Raw genomic sequence first — 17,525 nt, forward strand, 5'->3', positions numbered from 1 at the left:
TTAACATCCGTTTAGTTGGAATTTAGATTCTGTCTCTCGTTTTAGCAATGAAATTAAAAATGTTATTCTTCATTTGAATGAAATCATTTTTTGTTTTAGTAATTAGAAGAATAATTGTGTTTACACAGAATGATAGTTACAAGTATCAGTACTTACAAAGAATGATGTTGGAAGTATTGTTAGTGGAAGTTTAGTTAGTTTCAAGTTAGTACGGTACTTAAAAAGAACGATAGTAAATTTAAAAGACTGCTCTCGTATAAAAAAAACCCTCATCAGAATGAAGGATCTGTTAAGCGAATGTCGAGTTAAATGAACTTATAATTAGTGCATTTAGGCGATTAAGAGTCAAATGCCGAGCAGTTAAAGGAGGGAAATTCATTGGGAGTAAATCAAACTATATATACACTGGAACGAAAGTTGGTTTCGAAAATTTGAGGTAGAAACTTTCCTAATTGAAATCTTCCTCTCCAATATGCGCTCGAGATTTATAGATGGAGTAAAACATCTTCAAACTCAATGGCATACCATACTAACAGAATATCGAGTCGAATTTCTCTAATCATTTATTGTGATTGAAACTTTCAATTGACACTTTATTCATTTAAATTAAAAGTGCACAACTCACTTGACTCACTTTTTTCGAAATTCAAAAAAAATTATTAATTAAAATATAAGTTTGTTACATTCTTTTTTAATGACGATTTTCGTTGGAGAAAATTAGTTATTCCGTTTTCGAAAATTAACCTTGTAATTATTTATCTTGCGACTCTCTAAAACGTTAGCCTCTAATGAAGATGTTCTTGCACGCAGAGTTGAGTTAATTGCGTTCTAATTTGCTGTTTCATCCTCCTATATATACTTGTAAAATTGAAACAATTCACTAAAAACATGCTATTTGCAAATTGCTTTGAGTTTAGAATAAAAAAACAAACTCAAAATTTCGTAAATGTTTTGTCGAATCAATGAAACAATTTGTAATTCGATATAGTTGATTAATGTAGCATTCAAACTACAAAGTAGCATTCCTGTAAAACAGTTTCAAAAACAGAAAAAAATGCAAACTATTCTGAATGTTAAAATTATCATCAATTGACTATTTAATAAGTAGGTATATTAATTAATATTAATTTTTTTATTTTCTTATTTTCTTATTCTTCATTCTTGACGATTAACCTAGAAGCTAGTTCATATTTTTTCCCTTTTTGTTTCAAGTTTGGTCACTTACCGAGAGTTTACTGTATAATAAAAGAATAGAATTTCCTGTTTGATATAAAAGACACTTGATTTAAGTAACGAGAAAGTATTTTACGGTGAAATGAGGTTTATATCTGCCGCTTAAAATCCTGTGGTAAACCACTGTGGAAATTCTCATTTCTTTCGGAAATAAGTTTGAGGGTTGTGGTTTTCAAGTGAACATTTGACGAGATAAAATACCAGTGGAATTTTCAAAAAACTTTTATATATATATATATATATATATAAAATTGTAAAAGAGATTACTGTATAAAACTCACCTGCAAGTTAAGTACTTCCATGTAAACTTTCTTATATATATATATTTTATAAAGTTTCCTGGGAAAACGCACAAGCTTTTCACCAGTAGATGCTTCAAACTTATTTCACTCATTCAAATTTTATTGCTTTCTTATTTTATATAAATAAATAAAAAAATGTTTACAATAATTTTTATGCACAAAGTAATAAAAAATACAATTTCACATCATAGTTGCAATATTTTATATAATGACTTAACCTTTAATAATTTCGAATAGTAAAAGAACAGTCCTTCTTTTCTCTCTTCTGGGAATTTTTATTTTTTTGTCATAAAATGTTGTAAAGAAATGAAGAATAAGTGTAATGTCTTACATTTGACCAGAAAAAAGCTCAACATCTATATTATAAATTTTATATATATTTTTTTCTCACTCTTCATATCTTGCGGTTTTTTCTTTTTGAAGAAAAAAGAAAGAATTTTGGAAGCGCGCTACTCTTTTAGAAAAAAAAACTTTCGATCCATATAGAAAATGAAAAAACCATCGCTTCCCTTATATTCAAGTTTAAAAACTTGAAAGTGCTTCTCGATAATTCGTCAGCTAACTTGCCATGAAAAGGCAGTGACTTTTTAAAAAGGATGAGGGTGCGCTTTTAAAAGTGTTTAAAATATGATAAAGGTCCATTATTTTAAGATCAAAAAAAGTAGAAATTTGTGGAATTAGAAATTATAAAAAAATTTAAATTACGATTTAATGAATATTATTGTTCCTGGTAGTTTTTGTCATTTTATGTAACTACCATTGTTTATAATTTACCATTTCTTGTAACTGTCATTGCATGCAACTATTATTGTTTGTAATTGTCTCTATATAAACAATTATTCGTTACTACTATTAATAATTATAACTACTATTAGTTACAACTACCATTAATTCTAGCAATTATCGGTTTCGTTAATATTCTTATTACCGATTGATAACAGCAACCATAAAACTATTATTATAGTTAAACTTAACGTTTCTAATAATTGAACTACTACTACTAATTGCATATTAGTTAAAAGTAACAACCATTGCAGTACCTGCTGTAAAGCAATAATTCATCATAAAAATAATTATTTCGTCATCAATTTCATAAAACAATAGTTTATTAGTTTTAATACTTTCTTGTCATATAGAAGTAGTTTCTATTTACATGACAAGAAGAATATTTTAATAATTATTTTAATGAAAATGTAAATCATCAATGAAGTTTAATCAGTATGCCTGATGCTATGTTTATATAGGGAAACTAATTAGCGTACAGCAGTTCCATTATTAACACCTTATCTTGACAAATACTCTCCATGTAATTCCAACCATAACAAGATAGTTTGTATTATAGGAAAGCGCGTTACTTATTTGACACCTCAAGTTATCTCAGATTGATGAGCTTATTAATATAAATCTGTGCTTCTGTTCCAGTGCAATTTCATTTATTCTACCTATACATAATTAAACCTTGCACAAAGTCCATTCAAGGAGCAAATTTACACTCATGATAATGTTTTATTAAGGTCTTAATAATGAATCATTTTTTCCCCAACGAACGCTTTTTATTCAAATTAGAAAAGTTTGTAGTAATAGTAAGCAAATGTTTGCAAATGTTTGCAAATTTTGAAAAACTTTCATCAAATTTTTATATTTTCTTAATATTCTTTTTATAAAATTTTCATTTTATACTCAAGACCATGGTTGCTAATTGTTATATGATTTCTTATTACTGTGATTACTAATTACTATGGTTTGCTACTACCATGGTTGTTAATCAACATTTTTTCTAATTATAAATTTATAATTGTCAATTATTGTCATCTGATTGAATTAATTTCAACTATCAAAAATTGTATCTATCATCTATACAATACTCTTTGCAACCATGCTTTAACCACCATTGTTTGCATTTTTCGACTTCCTCTTTTTTTTATTCTTCAAACTGTTTGAAGACTTAAAATAATATAGAAAAAACAAAAAGACATTTCGGATGATGAATAGACATCTGAAAAAGAGTTGTCAATTGTGATGTTGTGCATTATTTTACATGAAAAAAAACACGAAAGAAAAGAAAAACCAGTACAACACTCTATTTTTACTGCAGTATATAATGCGGCACAGTGAGTTGTAATCGCAGAAGTGTTTTGAACTTTTACAATTGCTCGCAGTAGACTCTTTTCGCACGTCCCTCCGCGCTTCATTTCATTGTCTGAAAGAATGCAAAATGTAATCAAATAGAGAAGCTAATAAAATGCAAAAAAAAAAGAAGAAAAAAAATTTCACATTTTCGTTATTGTACATGCATGGCAAATTTAATATTATAGAAATATTTTTATATCTCTCTTCGCTATATATATTTTTTTATTATTATTACTATTATTACGACTCCTTTTAAACTATATATAGCGGTAATATTATAGATAAAGTCAATTCCCTCGCGAAACGATATTTATTCAAGTTTATCGAATATGGGTCAAGCTCTATATAATTTAAACAGATTGTGTTCAACCAAATTTCAATTGGAATCTTAATGGTTTAATTTCACAGTTAGATTTTTTTTATAGATTTTATTAATTGAAGGAAAATAAATAAGGATCATAAATAAATTAATATTTAAAAGATGGAAATTTATTTTAATTTATATGGCATTTGAGAACGATCTATTTGAGAATTTATCATTATCAGGTATTGCAAATTTATTAGCATTTAAAAAAGCGAATGAATTTTTTCGAATTTCTAGTTGGCAAATTTCATAAATAATTACGAAAGTATTATAATCAGCTTATAGAATATTGAAAAAAGCTTCAATTGACCTTTCGTTGTGCATTTTTCAGACATACTTATGAAAAGTTATTGATTTATGTAAATATAAAGTAATAATTAAAAAATAAATAACAACTTTTTAGTGCAACAATAAAAAACGTAAACAATTTTTATTATTATTACATAAAAAAAAACAACCGTAATACATTATGGTTGTTTTTTAAAATATCATTTTGCAATCAACAGATATTTTCTGAAATTGTTTTCTATCGAAATTTCATTTTTCACTAGTCGTAAAAAAAGAAGAAAAAAACTATCAATTCCCTTTTTTTTAAAACCCAGCATTGATTTTCGGTTTTTTACCGAAGCGCGCAAAGCTTGCGGAGAGAAAAAAAGAAAGGGACGAGGGGGGATGGTTGGGTTATATTTTTTCCTGATTGCACTTTGCTCTTGTGTCGCAATATATTTCCTTTCGTCGAAGCTAGTTGGCACAATGCAAAATGAACGAGCTTCGTGCTCGGGACTCTACAAATTTTATCAGACTTGTATATATGTATATATATATTGTAACGAACTGGGAATCCAACACCATTGACAAGAATATTTCTGTATCTTGAAAATCTTGTCAAACAAATGTGTACGTGTCTCTCTTATGTTTACATATTTACATAGAGAGAAGAAAAGAAGCTATATAAACACATCGATAGAAAGAAACAAACGTTTACACGTACAGCTAGAATCGTAAAATTTACCAATAAAAATCTTATGTGTTTTTTTATACATCAAAGATTTACTAAATAAATTATTACAGTTGAACTGTTTTGTCTATAAAAATGAGGCACGAACATGTTTAACAGACGGCATTATCAAAATGGAATTTATACACAAAACAGAATATTCTAATTGTTTACTTATTTTGAATTGGAAATTTTGCAAAACAATATTAGTTTTGCATTTTATTCTTGTTTAATGGTTGTTGCAATTATAGTTACGAATTTGTTATGGTTGTTTCAACTAATTACAACAATACTGCTAATAAGTATTATCAACGGTATTTACTTCATGGTAGTTACAATTAGTGATAGTTACAATTACTGGTGGTTACAATCGCTGATGATTATAATTTCTGGTGACTGATATTAATAAACAGTAATTACAATAAATAATTTGAGTAAGATATTTGAACAGTTATACAATTGTTAAATTTTTTAAATGGTAGTTACATAGCTTTTTATTTCCCTTAATATACTTAATTGTTTACGCAATTATCTTTTTATATTCTGAAAATAAAATTTCCCCTTGATAAATTTTTTTCTGTTTTATTTTATACAAGATTTCTGATTTAATATTCTCCTCTAACGATATTCTTTTTTGTATGCGAAGATTTCTTTTTCCTTTTTTACACTTTTTTGTTAATTTTTTTCCTCGCTTCATTGTTGGGCGAGTCTTCTTAAAAAGGATATTCTTTGCCAAGGATAAATATCGAACTCATTTCAAGTGGAACTGTATAAAAATTGAGAATTGATAGTCGACTATTGATAACACTTGCTGCTAGTGACGTGGTTCACAATTTACGGTGGAGTATAAAGGGAAGACCCTGTACATATGTGCGAGGAGGAAGACCACTTCTCAGCTAAACCGCACTACATCTTTCTAAGTAGTGTTGGTCCAAAAAGCTGCGGTGGAAATATATCTTCCAAGACAGGGGGATTTAAATTGGGCCTTTGTGAATTCCGAGACAAAATTCTAATTAAATTCTTAACTTTTTAATCTCTGCTTGAGAGTAATTTCTCCCCACTTCCCACAAATTTAAATTAAACTTTTAATCTACTCTCAAATAAATTTCTGAAAGTCGTATAATTTTCACCTTTTTTTTAGAAACTTTTTCCAAAAATTTCCTCTTTAGTTAATAAATGAATTAATCCATTATCGCTAATATATTGGTACTAAATTACGACTTCTAAAACTTATCTAAACCTAAATTCACCATTTTTCCCTTTTACCCTTTTTGCTTAAGCACCGAAAGTAGAAAAAAACTTTTTGATGAAAAATTAAAAAATAAAAATTTCTTTAAAGATTTTTTGGATTTTTTCTTTTCCACAAAAGTTTCCTTGCCTTATAAAATGTTAATGTAATGTATACTAATTCGACATTGAAGGTGTGTCGGTCGTAAAATGGAGAGAGAAAAAGCAGAGAAAGCCAGGGAATGGGGTAATAATGCACTTAAGTTCACGTTATTCCGGGTTTTAGATCATCACAATATGGAGTGCAATGAAGCAACGAGGCATGCTTATATAGCGAAAACGTCATTCTGGCATAAATGTGAAAATCGTTGCCTGGATAGGACAAAAAAAAATTTTCCCCAACTAAACGATTGATTTCTGAATTTTATTCCCTTTTTTCATAAAAAACTACTGTTTTTTTTATCTTGACATGAAAATTTTTTTTCCTTCATTCCTTTGTTCGTTAAAATCGATTTTTACTGAACATTACGTAAAAATTTGAATATGAATATACAAATGAAGGAGATTGAAATATTTCAAATATAATACTATATATCGATATATAGAGAAAGAGGTGAATTCAAATTACAAATAAAATTAGCCAATTAAAGCTGTTTAAAGGTTTATAAAAGCATGAAATAATCACAATTCATTTGTACATAATGTTTCATTATTTTCCCCTGATTACATCGTATTTAATTTAATTAGTTTATTGTTCATGCAAAATATGCATTATTCATTCAAAAAAACATTACCATGAAATATTTTTCTTTCTTTTTTTTCCCTCATATTTTTGCATTCTAATGAGCAATTTCCTTCTACCTTTTTGTTTTATTAATGCGAAAAATTAATATTTAAAACGAAATATTATAAATATGTAGAAATTAATTACTAAATTGGAAAAAATGTAAATTTAAATAAAAAAAAGTAATAAAAAATATACACTGAAAAAAAAGTTCTGGTTGGAATTACCAGAAAACCTGTTTTTAACTAGAATTTCGTGTTAAATATGCCCTAACTAGATTTTTTTTGGTTAGGTTAACCAGAATTCTAGTTAATTTAACCAGAATTCTGGTTGTTTTAACTAGAATATCGTGTTAAATATACCCTAACCAGAACTTTTTTTTCAGTGTAGGCAAAATAAAAAAATAAAACTTTCCGGACATGAAGGAAAAGAAAATTGTCGAAAATAAAAATACAAATTTGTTAAAACTAGAATGAGAGTTTGAAAAAAACGGAAAATAAATTGTATATCAAAAATAAATAGGATTCGAAAAAACAAATAGGTAATAAAAAAGGTATAAAAATTTCTTAACACAGGAAACGAATGAAAGTATTGTAGAAAATACCAGAAGATATATGAATATAATAAAAAGAATAAAAATAGTAAATTTTTTTCAAAACTGAAACTGAAAGAAAGAAAAAAGTAAAAAATAAAATGGCAATAAATATGTAAAATTTTTAAACAATAAAAAAATCTATTTTACTGTTCTTAAAATTTGGTAAATGCAAATTTATAAATCTAATAAATATTTTAATTTACTACTGCGAATAAATAAATAAATTAATAATAATAAAAATAATAACCAAATTAATAATTAAACTAATAAAAGAGACTAATTTAACTAATAAAAGATAATGAATGAAATATAATTAACTCACGGAATAAATTAAATAACTAACTTAAAAATAAAAAAAAAATTAAAGTAATAATAAATATAATATAAACCGTAAAACTAATTAAAAAACGATAAAGAAAAAAGTCATGAAATAAAATTTAAGGTAAAAATACATTTTCTCGTGTAGAAGGTAATGTTCGATAAAAATAAAATAAACTTAATTAAATTTTAACTGAGGATTTGGGTATATAATCTCAAAAAGGATATTGACGTTTGTTAAATTATAAAAGAGACACAAAAACCAATTTCAATTACTACAGTCTCAATTTCATATATAGAATTTAATTCCACTATAATTTTTATTAAAAGACTATAATATAGATTCTTCAATTTTTTTTTGTATATGTGTCTTTTCTTTGAAAAATCCATTGGGGATTTTCCAGCAGAACAAACCTCTCTTACATTTTTCTCTAATCCCCACCCCGAACACAATTTCTCTATTTTCTTTTTTTTTACCAAAGAGCATTACCGACAAGCTTAATTGTTATTACATGAAAGGGTCATAAGGTCACATGAGATTATAAACTGAAAAATACTCGAGTGGGAAAAGTTTTTTTTCATGTATAGAGATATATATATGAAATTCATCGACACACACGTGACATATTTCACAATTCCCCTTAAAACCTCTTTTTCACTCTCTTCAACCACAAACTCCCGGAATTCTCTGACAAGAGATTTTTGAGAATTTTAGAAATAAGATCAAACAATTTCCGGAATCTAATGAACGGGAGATGCTGCGAGATCAAGTGTCGTATGAAAACGTATAATTAACGTACTTGAATTTATAAAACAAAAATAAAAAATGGAAAAAAGCGACTCAAGCTTTACATTGATTATTTTCAAAGAAAAAAAAAATAAAAAGGAAAAATATTTTTAAAAATGTTTATTAATTTTTTATTATAATTGGTTGAAATAAGTACGTAATGAAATTATTTTTAATTGACGAAATTTGTTTATTAAAAATAATAAATAAAATGAATTAGTTTATAATAAATAAATAATTACTCTTTCATCTCTATTTATTGTTTATTATTTATAGATCAATAATAAAAAGTATAAATAAAATAATTGTAAAGGTCTTAGTCAAAATAGAAATCTACTAAATACAAACAATAACTATTATTATTATTGTTATTATTATTTTTATTAATATTAATATTACAAAGAGTAAAACTTTTTTTTATTCATAAAAATAACAATAATATTAAAAAACCATTTATTTATTTAGTAATATTGTTGCCAAAAAAGAATTGTTATTAAAAATTTAATAATTTTATTGAGATCAAAATTTTAAATTAAATTTAAAAATGTGATAATTACATTTACAATTTTACAATATTATTAGGGAGCAATATTACAAGAAATAAATCAATATAAATTTTCCAAAAATATAAATTTTACAGTGAGTCGGTCAGAAATTTTCTCTTAATTATTCATTTAGTAATTTAATAATAATTCGAAATTAATTGTCATTTTAGTTATATGTTTCTCAATACAGAGATTGAAAATTTAATATTGATATGGTATACGTTTAATACTCATCATATAAAATTATTAACCTTCCAAAATGAATAAATTATAATTTAGAGTTTCCATTATATATAATTTGTTATTTAATGTATATTTTATGTATTTCACAATTATATTTATATATTATTATTGCGTTGAATCAGCATAATAAACAAAATTTTATTATGTGTATTAATTACTGTTTTATCACTAACTGGAAAAAATTATTATTTATAAATTTATACAGGTACTGCGTTTTTTAAAATAAATTGTTAACCATTTTTCTATGTGTCATTTGGTTATCAAAGGTGAATTTGTTCTCTGAATATAAAATAAAAGTATAAAAATCAAAACAAAGGAACAATTGTATGGACAAAATATGTAAATATAAGAGATGTTTCAAAGAAGAAACATAATTACCTGGAACTGGAACTTAAATATTTGCTAGAATTGCTATTAATAGGCTATTAAAAAAGAATTAATCTAGAAAATATTTGAATTTTATTCCGAGTGTAAATTATTTTCTCTACTATGTATGCATTACTTTTTTACCAAAAGGAAAAGTTCCTAAAGAAAATATTTTACCATTTGGAGAAACGAGCAGAGTTTTGAAAAATGCATAAACCAATAGCGATAATCCTTGTCTTGAATCGTTGAATGATGTTAATTTAATCGTCGCATTAATGTCAAGAAACATTATACAAATCCACATGAAATAAAATTTAAAAACAGGGTTTATAACCCTTGAAAATAAATAAATGAAATAAAAAAAATAAAAGTGGGAGAAAAATTAAACACTTGAAATTTTGATTTCCTTTTTCTTGCAGAGAAAATTGTAATTAATTTCACGTGGTGGTTTGAGGAATCAGGGCTTGACACAGTTTCTAAAGATGCCGCCGGCTGTCCCGGAAGCTCTTGCATTAATGCAAAACCTTACGTGCAACCGCACCATATATACCTGTGTGTATATATAGATATATAAATAAACTTTTTTTTTGGCCACACTGACACACACACGAGTCCGCACTCACTTTGGAAATTTCATTTGGATGAGTCGAAAATCACTTTGTTTTGATAAATTAATGTTGATGGTAATTAATGAAAGGATGGGGCACGAGAAGCGCCTCGCGCGCTCCGAAAGGAGCGAACGTGCGTTCAATTTGCTGCCGGCACGTCGACTGATTCTCTCTCCCTTTATCTACCTCTTTCTCTCGTCCTTCTGACACTCCCCCACAGCCTCCCCTTTCCCCATTTTGCCCCTTTAAAACCATCATCATCTCAACCACAAATGTCTCGTCTCATCGCTTCTTCTTTTTCGTCTTTTGCGTCTTTTGCGTCTTTTGCGTCAACAACACTCTTTTTTGTGTATCTAGTTTCATTTATTATGATTACCATCATTTATGATAAATAGAGGGTGTGGATGGGTTTTTGAAATTCCGATTTCATCTCGCTTTCGAAACTCTCGCCTTCGAGTCGGAATAGTTTCTGACGAAGTGCTTGAATTTCGCGAGATTTTTGATTAAGGAGAGGAAAGGATTTTCCTCAAACGAAACTAAGAGATACTTTCAGTTTCGGGTTTATCTGAAATTAAATTAATAGTTTCGGTTTCGAATCTGCCTGAAAGAAAATTAAGGAAGTTTCCGTTTTAAAAATTTATTTTTAAAAAACAATTTAATTTTTTTCCCCTAACTTTTCCCTGATTTCCAGACAAAATTTTATCTTTTTCCCTGACTCTAAAGAATATATTTTGATTCTCTCGCAAAATAATTGTAAAATTATTCGAAAACATGAATAGCTTTATTTAAAATAAATATTTAACCATTATTATTCCATAGGAATTAAGATTTTCAAAAATTTTAAACTCAAATCTTTTGAAATTCAATAACTTATAAGAATATTTATTATAAAACATGAAGAAATAACTCCGAGTCATCGATGTCTTCATGTTTTATAGGTGACCGAATGATAAAATCATTATTTTATATTACAAGAGAAATTTTTCTGTAAATAACCGAAAATAGCCTAAAGATAGTTCTTCCCTTTTTTAATGATGATTTTGGTCGAATTCTGTACGTCAGAACTTTATTCTGATAAAGGATAAAAAAATTGGGCAGAAACTGTGCACAGAATCAAATCAGTAAACATGATTGTTGCCGCTTTTTAAAAGCCTCTTGTTCTACATGTTCATAGAAATTTAGTTTCGTATCGAGTGGTATACAGTGGTCGTAACAACTGTTGATGATAGTAGAAGCACTTGTCACAATTATTGCTCGCAATTATAGAAAGAATTATACAAACATTTTTAATAGATTCAATATTCGATTAATTGCAATAATAATAGAGTAAAACCTATCATATCAATATTAAAGTCTCGTCCTTTCCCTTTTTTCACCCTTTTTCACCCTTTTTCTATTCGTCCCAAGCTCTCGTGCTCCTATTTCCGGTTTAGAAAAAAATCTCAAAATTCACAGCACGTCCTGCCGATCACAGCTCAATTTCTCGCAATCTTTGAAGGAATCTTCCTGCTTCGCCGTTTAAAAAAAATAGAAGAAGAAAAGAGCCGATAAGATGAGAATGGGCAAACAGAATGTATACCAAAGAATTACGAGTAAACATTTGGCGATGAGTGGTTGACTTATAATAATAATAATATCAGGAAAAGTCTCTATTTCCCCTGTCTGAAAATCGATTTTTATTCGATTTATTACATTTACGTATTTTTTGAAAAGTAAATTCGTTTAAAATTTATACTGTTTTAGAAAAGAATAACAACAATAATCTTGATCAAAGGAAAGTTTGGAATTTAGAAAAGTTTCATACAAATCGGTTTGTTGGGGAAGAAAACAAAGTCTTGGATAAAAAGAATATTTTGTTGGATTTAAAGTTTAGAACTAAGGAAATCCTTCTTTTAACTCCGCGCGAATCTTGTGTTCACCAATGTTGGACTTTTTTCCGTTAAGAGATTCTTTTTTTTTCTTTATAGTCTCAAGATTCTGAGATAAATAACTCTACCTGAAGGATTATCTTACATTAATAAATTTCTCTTCAAACTTTTCTTTTTGTAATTAATGGAAAAAATCTTTTAATTTACAAACGCAAATTCGAATTACAAGCAAAATTGAAAATGTATTGAATAAAAAATAAATAATTATATCTCGATCGATATGGTAGTTTATATGTAAACCCTATATAGGAATTTAATTAATGGTAATTTCAAATAATATTTCAAAATTAATCCTTCACGGCTTATATGGTAGTTGCACTTGGAAGACGAAATTCATGATAATAGATTCCGTGGCCTGAATTTTCAGACTGTGCGCGGTTTTAAAGTTTATCTATAACATTTTATTAGAGGAATGGAATGTAAAATATTTGATCATAATAATATATATTTAGTATGACAAAATATAACGCACTTTGAGAATTCACAAGATTTACAATAAATGTACTTTGAATATCATAATGAAGAGTGAAGTGAAATATATCTGAATTTTACAGAAAGATAAATCTTAGAATGTGTCAGCTACATTAAACCAAATTAGGTTACTTACAGGTCATTAAGTTCGAGGCGTAACTTAGTACCTTTCATGAAAATTATAAATTATCCGCAGAATAAAATTTTTCTACTTTTTTCAATCGAACAATTCGTAATTATTTTTCATAATTTTATTTCTGTAAAAAAAATTGCTTATTATATGATAATATTATGGAAATCGTACAAGATTTATTTGAATAAAATCAAGCAAAGCCTAAGGTAAATAATAGGAAAAATCGATTGTGAAGAGACAAATAATTTTCCTATTAATTTCACGCTTCAATTAACGAATGAAAAGAAGAATAATAGGCAGATGAATCGTGATGGATAGGGATTTAATTAATTTCCCGTATAACTCTACACTTAGTTCGATATATCTGTCGCTTCCTCAATCTGTCTAGGTGTATCTTACCCCCCTCTTTCTCTCTCCTCTCCTTCACCCCTTTATCAAGCTTCATTTTCAGATATGCAATAGTCGAGATATTTGCAAACATGTTCTCAACAATCTTAACGACTCTAGAAATGTTGAAACTATTCAACAGAATTAAGAGAGAAAAGGGGGGAGAGAATGAACCAACTGCATATAAATGTTAATTAATTTGATTTCGAAAGGTTTGCATATATTTTAGGAATAATTGGAGTTTTCATATTGTAATTTTCATTGTATTCTAGTTAGAGTATAATTGCTCTTTGAAAATTTCATTCTTACTTCTCTTGTTTTTGAGAGAATAAAAATTAATTTTTAATAAAAATAATTTGTTTAATTAGTGACTTTTGACTGTGATGATGAATCTTTAGAATTTAATCAATTAACTATTAATTATTAATTATTATTAATTAATTAATTAATTAATTAATTAACTATATATTAATCTTCGTATTCTTTCATTCATTCTGTTCGCAGTTTGAAGTTAGTTTTTGTGTATGCTTTTTTTTTCTTTAAAAAATATTGTTTGACAAGTAGAAAATAGGTATTTTTTTCATGATTCATAATAAAGTAATATTAGAAACTAGAAAATTAAAAAAAAAATTATGTTTAACAAATGAAAAATATACCCATTTTGTTTATTATATGCTTCTTTCTATAACAAATTTGACTGATCTAAATTATGCAAATTTTTCTCTTGTTTATTTATAAAAAATAGAAAATTGTTAAAAAAATATGATTGAGAAATAGTAAATATAAATACCCATTTTATTATTTTTATTTCTCAATAACAATATTGTTCACAAACTCATTCTTTTATTTTGGGAAGAAAACATTACATATTCCCGTTTCTTAATATTTTTATAGAAAATTCTTAATTTTAATTTTCATATTGAAAATTATTGAAACGAGGAAAATGTTTGAAAATAATTGAAGTTTAAAGAAGAATTTTATTATTTTTAAAGATAATTGGGATTTTGACGAGATTTTTTTTCAATTTTGAACACAATTAAATTTTGTGATAAGAATTTTATTACTTTTGAAAGTAATAGAATTTCTGCAATCAATTGTAAAATCATTCATTTAATACTTATTTTATATGTCATTATTTTATGATACACTGCAAAAAGAAGTATCTTATTTAAGATGTTTTGGTAGTCATTTCTAAGATGTTTTTGTAGTCACTTTTAAGTTATTTAAAATATCTTAATTTAAGATGTTTAAAGTATCTTCGTACACATTTTCATCATATTTTTTGGGAAAAAAGTTTTGAGGTTAACTATGGGCTTATATGTAAGACATTTTATGCATCTTAGTTTTTAGTAACTTAAATTTTTTTCGCATCTTACAATTCACAAGTATCTTATCGCTAAACATCTTATTGAGACAGAAACATCTTAAATAAGATACTTTAAAAAACTTACAGAAGTATCTTACTTTTTTAAGATAGAAGAAATATCTAAGACGTATAAAACATCTTAAAAATTAGTAAGATACTTTAGAAAACATCTTATTTTAAGATGTAAGATACCATTTTTCCATCTTACATCTTATTTTAAGATATCAAATAAGATACTTATTTTTGCAGTGTAGTTGTTGAAGATTTGAGTTATTTAAAAAGAAATTATTGTCAGAAATTGAAAAAATTGAAGATAAAAATAATTTTGAAAATTTCTTATGAATCACGCATTTTTATTAAATTTGTCTTCGTATAAATACGGCAAATTTTTTATCCATTATCATCATTATGTCATGTAGGTAATTTATTTAATTTATTTTACTTGAGAAAGCTTGATAGAAAAATTGTATAAATTGTCAGAGAATAATTTTGTTTAATAACGATAAGATAAGATATTGTAAGATATTGTACATAAAAGCAGGGAGAGAAAGTGCTGATCCATTGTGAAAAGATATTTTTGGACTTACAGCGTAAATTTTTCAAGATGTGTTTCCATAGGGAATGCCTTATTATTATATATATTAAAATTTATAAGGGAGAAGAAAACTTGCTTATATAAGACTTCATCTCTCTTATCCTTCTCATCCTCTCGAAATCTCCTCGATTTAGTACATCTGCTCTTGGCACTTACTTTTCATGTGGGCGGAAAAACTTGAAATAATTATGCTCATTCTTCAACAACAATATTCGCCTCTCAAAAGTGAAATGAATCGTAAAAGTTGCTTGCAATCGACATAATCTTCAACAATTTCAAATTACGATAATTATTAATCACTTCCTCACTAAAAATTAAACAAATTTTTTTAATCGTTATTTTTTCAAAATAGTTTTCCTGAGTATAAATTATAAAGATACGATAATTATTTTATTTATATCAATATAGATACTTGTAGATTAAAAATAAAAGAAAGTAACAAAAAATGATTCTATTATCAAGAAATATTTGTTTGTCGAATAAATATATATTCGAAAGAAAAAACTCGAGCGCAAAAGAACGTAACAGGCGAATCAAGTATCGTCTCTGGTCTCTCAATTTTCATTTATAAAGAAAAATCTTTAGGCGAACAATTTTTATTGTTAAAAAGAATTCACTTTGATATCCAATACTGCTAATTTGAAGTTTAAAACATAAAAAAAACTTTTGAATTCTATACAAAAACTTATGTTTTATATTTATTTCTATACCTCTAGTTGAGTATTGCTCACCGGAAATACTACTTGACGATAAAATTTAATTTCCTTTCCGAATCGAATTTAAACTTTTATTGTCTTCCTCTCTATTCTTCCTATTCATATACAGATTCTCTTTACTATTTATTATAAACGCTATTACAAAATTTAACAGTTTTATTTCCTCTGAAATTTTTCGTCGTAATTCGTATATTAATATACTTTTACTTATTTTGACAAATAGAACCACTTTTTTCAAGTATTATTAAAATTAATATTTTTAATTACAACTGTTATTTATTATCACAAAAATATAAGTATTCTTATCACCAAAAGTTTTGACTACTGTGGATGTATATTAATTTTTTTATTAACTTATTTTAGTTGTGAGAAAAAGTTATGTAGATACATATAATATATTTATTAGAAAAAATTGAAGCGGTAGTTTTTAAAATAAAAAAAATGCATTTCGATGTGTTATAGTATCACGTTTTCGAGCCAAAATTTAATACGAGAATATTGTTGTCGCTTTTGTATCTATAAACTCATCTAAAGATTCGTTGTATATGTATAAACGCATATATCTACCATATAATGTCATTCTGCAGTTCCTATATCATTCAATTTCCGGATGCTATATTGCCGTTACTATATCGCAAAATGATATTATTCAAAAATAAAGCATTTCGGTTTATCATGAAAAACGCTTACAATTTGGGCGTCATTTTTTTCCCTTTTTTATTTACTGTAGTTTTATTAATTCGTACTAAGTTGAATTGGTATCGACAGTAAGAGAAGTTTCAGAATTTTCAAATGTTTTAATTTGATTACTGAAAAATTCACCTATTCAATAAAAAATTAATTTTCATTCACTTAAAAAAAATCTATCAAATATTTATAAAAATTGAAAAAAAGAAAGATTGAGTGTTTTTCAATATGTCATAATGAAATAACGCAAAAGATTTTTATAATTAAAAGGATATTTCAAAAGGAAATGATCAAAGGACACTGATTGAAATTCCAAGCAATTGCAAAACGACAGAAACACATGTGTCTGATAAATAATCGACTTTTACTATCACTAAAACACAATACGCACATATGGATATAAATATATATATATATAAAGTTTGACAGAATCAGAAACCAATAATCATAAATCGAATCCTCCTGGAATATTTGTTTTACCTCCAACCACTTCTGATTTATCCGCCTCGAAAATATTTTTCTATATAAAATTTCAAGATTTGTCAATGCAAAGAATATGCATATGTCACTGATAATTCTGTATGCTTTTCAATAGCATTTCATTTTGACAATAACAGAAAAATAATATGCAATATATATGCCGGGATTTATTTTTTTTTTATTTTTTTTTTTTGCGGAAATGGCACAACACTGGGAGGAAATATTTCGATATTAGTTCAGGGTATATTCATAAGTAATATAAA

At 26.3% G+C, this 17,525-nt stretch overlaps 1 protein-coding gene across 7 annotated transcripts in view; it reads right to left on the reverse strand.

Annotated features, from left to right (window-relative positions):
* The window catches only part of LOC122499343 (potassium voltage-gated channel subfamily KQT member 1-like), a 95,074-nt gene extending 84,300 nt beyond the window's left edge, over positions 1-10,774 (reverse strand). For 3 of the 7 annotated variants that reach the window (XM_043607635.1, XM_043607632.1, XM_043607636.1), the window contains exon 1: positions 10,069-10,773. The gene's annotated coding sequence lies outside the window, so the exon portion shown is untranslated. Of the gene's footprint in view, positions 1-10,068 lie in introns of all 7 variants that reach the window. The other 4 variants (XM_043607638.1, XM_043607639.1, XM_043607634.1 and 1 more) reach the window with 3 other exon arrangements.
* Between the last annotated feature and the right edge of the window lie 6,751 nt (positions 10,775-17,525).

The sequence above is a fragment of the Leptopilina heterotoma genome, unplaced genomic scaffold (assembly GCF_015476425.1).
Source record: "Leptopilina heterotoma isolate Lh14 unplaced genomic scaffold, ASM1547642v1 Lhet_167, whole genome shotgun sequence".
Lineage (NCBI taxonomy): Eukaryota > Metazoa > Arthropoda > Insecta > Hymenoptera > Figitidae > Leptopilina > Leptopilina heterotoma.